Source organism: Talpa occidentalis, unplaced genomic scaffold, assembly GCF_014898055.3.
Source record: "Talpa occidentalis isolate TD23 unplaced genomic scaffold, MPIMG_talOcc4v2.1 talOcc4.17, whole genome shotgun sequence".
Lineage (NCBI taxonomy): Eukaryota > Metazoa > Chordata > Mammalia > Eulipotyphla > Talpidae > Talpa > Talpa occidentalis.
The window spans coordinates 49170844-49174748 of record NW_023601754.1 but is presented as its reverse complement, the minus strand read 5'-3'; the positions used below and the strand labels follow the sequence as shown (position 1 = coordinate 49174748).

Below are 3905 nucleotides of genomic sequence, written 5' to 3'. Positions count from 1 at the left end.
TGGAGTTCCAAGGGCAGACTTCAAGGTCACTTTGTCCAGGGTACTCCAGCCCAAGGGCAATCCTGCCACTTCCCACCCATACAGAAAAGCAATGCATTCATCACCTGTTTGTGGCAGTGTCAGGCCAATTTCACATGAAACAGAGCGGACTGCAATTTACCTGGAGGGTTTATCTCAAATTGTGAAGTTCAAGCTTTGGAGGTGCTTTCCTTTCAGACACAAAAAGCACCCCCCAGCTTGAAAGCACAACTTGAGTTTAGTTCTAGAAAAGGACCATGTGAGGCCAATGCTTGCCTTGTTACACGTCTGCAGTGTGGTCTGTGAGGCCTCTGCTGACCACCCAGGAGCTCAACATCAACATGCACGTGGACACAAAGGTCACCCCACGATATCCCACTTTTACTAATGGGCAGAATTATAACAAGAAGTGTGGAAAACTATACCCAGACTTGAATATACAAAAAGTTGTCAACAGCATCACGATGCTCTGGAATTATCTTCATGTGCTGCCGGGAACTAGAAAATAAAACGAAAGCTCTAATAAGCAGAATCCCACATTCATGGGTCAGATTTCCTAGTATCCTGGCTCATATATGATGCAAATTATGCAAAAATATAAACACCACCATCCTTACTGCATCTGTACTTTGGAGACAGACAATTCCTATTCCACCCCCTTTCTACTTTCCTTCTAAGTACAGTGAATGTCACCTAGTTTCAGAGTATAAAATTCGGCAATGAAGAATTTAAAGGAAATGCTATTAGAATGTCCTTCTCAGGCCTCCCTGTGGTGCAGGGGTTAAGTCTCAGCGCTGTCAAGCTGTGGGCAGCCGCTGCAGCACCAGTTCGATCTCTGGCCAGGGAGCTGACCCTCAGGGTGCAGCAGACCTCACCTGTCTCCCTGCTGCTCCCCTCAGCAGTGTATTTCAGTGGATCCACCTGTTCTGCTCCCCACTCTGTCTCTGGTGACTCCTCTCACCCCCTGCACCTCTAGTCTACACCCCAGCTCTTGTATGCATAAATAAATAAAATAAGTCTTAAAAAAGTACTAACACAGCGTATTAAGAGTGGAAACTGAGTGTGATCTTAACGTGGTAGAAACAGGCATTGAGAAACTTCAGTCTGACTGCCTTCGAGGACTAGTACAACATCCACACTTACCTTTGTCCACAGCTGCAAGTCGCTTCCACACCATGGTCAGGAAATAACCATGTCCCATTTACTTTAGAACTTATATCCATGTAGATTTCCCAGAGATATGCAATTTAACATGTTTGGTGGAATTTTTAAAAAGATTTAGTCATGCATACAAGAACTGGGGTACAGGGCAGAGGTGCGAAGGGGGGAGGGACAGGTGGTAGTGAGAAGATTCACCAGAGACAGAGTGGGGAGCAGAACAGGCGGATCCACTGAAATACACTAAGGGGAGCAGCAGGTGAAGCAGGAGAGGTCTGCTGCGCCATGTGGGTCACCTCCCTGGCCAAGGATTGAACTCGAGATGCAGTGGTTGCGGATAGCTTTATAGGGCTGACACTTAACCCTTTGCGCCACCAGGGAGGCCCATGCTTGGTGGAATTTTTATCGACCAGCCCAAGAACCCAGAGAGGTGGGGAAGATCTCTACCCACTCCCATACCTTCTGAAACCCGGACCCAGCACTCCTCTGGAAGCAGATGCTCTCAACGTCCCAGAACATCCACAGCACCATCCCTGTGGCCTCTTGTGCTTGACCAGGTCTGTGAGAAAGGGCAGAATCCTCGTATCCTGCCAGTTCTGTCTCTCAAAGGAGTTACTGAGGAGCCAGCCGTAGGACAGGGGTAGGGGCCCAGGCTGGTCTACAGTCAAGGGCCATCGGCCATTTTTAAACTTTGATTTCTGGAAGGTTGTCGTGTGGACATTGACACAACATTGGAGATGGTGTTGAGGGGTGTCTACCACCCATTTCGCAGATGTATCCTCCCACCAAGGCAGAATTCCTAGCTAATACATAGCAGCCTTGCCTTCTGAGGTGCTGTGTTCAGTAAGTAAGAGTGTAAGACTTGATAAACTTTGAGATTAAAGTGAAGCTTCTTTGTTGAAAGGCTGCAAGAGTTAAGTGGGATTATCACTCTTACAACTCACCTGCTTCTATTTCCTGGTTTCAAAAGGTCACCTGGAAAGATAAAGTCCTCATCTCCATTGGACAGTGTGTTCAGCCATTTATTTTAGCCTCATCGCTGGTCATCCAGGGACTTTGAACAGGACAGTACAGCCTGGGGGACACAACAAAATTGCAGTTCTTACAAACAGCCTGGTGTGAGCCCTGAGCCTTTAGGGTCATTAAAGCTTCCACAGAACCCAGAGTACTTACCCAGAGGCCTTGTTCATTCCAGCACAACTAGACCCCTAGTCACTCCTTCTGGCTCCTGGGCACTCTTCCAGGCCAGCGATCCAAGATGAGTTTCCTCAGTCTGTGGTTCTCAACTGTGGCAGCACTTTCTCACCGGACACCAGAAAGTGCCCCCAAGGCTGAGAATCACAGAGCTGAGATCCACCTTCCTCAAAATCTGCAAATTTCTGCTACAAGTATAAAAACAGGATAAGAGTTTATGGGGAAGAAAGGGTCACTCCCAGGCCCCGCAGGGTTCTTGTAAGCTGGCAATTCATCAAATTTTCAAGCTATCACCAGCCACTGCAGCAGGAGTTCGATCCCTGGTCAGGGAGCTCACCCACATGGTGCAGTGGACCTCTCCTGTCTCCCTGCTGCTCCCCTCAGCAGTACATTTCAGTCGATCTGGTGAATCCTCTCACCCCCTGTACCTCTGGCCTGCACTGGTTCGATCCCCGGCCGCCAGCGAGTGTCCCACATGGTGGGACAGCAGTGCCCGCTGCTCCCTCAGCAGTGTATTTCGCCAGTCTGCCTGTTCTGGCTCTGGTGAATTCTCTCACCCTCCCGTGCTTCCGACTGTACCCAGTGCTTGTATAAATAAATAAATAAATATTTTAAAAAATATATGCAACCTATGAAGCTAACCACAGCCACTTCAAGTGCGAGTTCAATCCCTGGCCAAGGAGAAACCCACAAGGCACAGCAGACCTCTCCTGACTTGCCCACTGCTCCCCTCAGCAATGTATTTCAGTCAATCTGCTTGTTCTGTTCCCCACTGTGTCTCTGGTGAATCCTCTCACTCCCCACCCCCGCACCTCTGGCCTGTACCCCAGCTCTTGTATGCATAAAAATAAAATAAATCTTTAAAAAAAAAAACAGTAAAAAAATAAAGAGCAAGGGTATGGGTGGGCAGGGCTAGTTATAGATCACACCGGAAGGGCAGAGAAAACCTCACCTGGCAATTGCCAAGATTTCAGCAGGAATCAGGGATATACCTCCCTCCAGGGAGAGGCCCTTACAAATGGAGATTTTTCCTTATCCATGTAAAAGGCTTATTCAAGAACCTCCACCCAGGTTTCAGAACCCCTCCTAAAAATAATTCTTATGCCAAAGGAGACCTATATTGGGGGCGTCAATTTTTATCCCCCATACAAGCTGAGCACTGCCTTTTATCAGCTTTAGTAGATTGGGGGGATTTGTCTGCAATCTTAGGGATATCTTAGTTACCAGAAATCACCCTCATCACCCCCCCACCCCTGCCTTGATCCCTCTCCACACGTTAGCTCCCTTTAGTTAAGCCTTCACTGCTCCAGGAAACCCAACTCTTAGAAGGACGCCCTGCGACTTGAATGTGCACCGGCTTAGTATGGTTCTGGTTCAAGAAACAGTTCCTAAAAGTCAGGAAATGAATCTTTGCAGAAAACATTTTCCTGGATGATCAAAAGACAAAGTTTTCAAGGCTTGTCTCTTTGCCCTAAATTAGCTGTACAAAACCAAAACTTTTCAGAGCTCCTTCACCCTGGTGGTCTTTCAGAGAT

At 47.8% G+C, this 3905-nt stretch overlaps 1 long non-coding RNA gene across 1 annotated transcript; it reads right to left on the bottom strand.

Annotated features, from left to right (window-relative positions):
- Positions 1-252: 252 nt before the first annotated feature.
- LOC119250470 (uncharacterized) lies at positions 253-2438 on the bottom strand. Its single transcript, XR_005126292.1, has 4 exons — positions 2350-2438; positions 2121-2251; positions 1636-1735; positions 253-516 (listed from the first exon to the last, which is right to left on the bottom strand). It is a non-coding gene; the product is annotated as an uncharacterized LOC119250470 (long non-coding RNA).
- Between the last annotated feature and the right edge of the window lie 1467 nt (positions 2439-3905).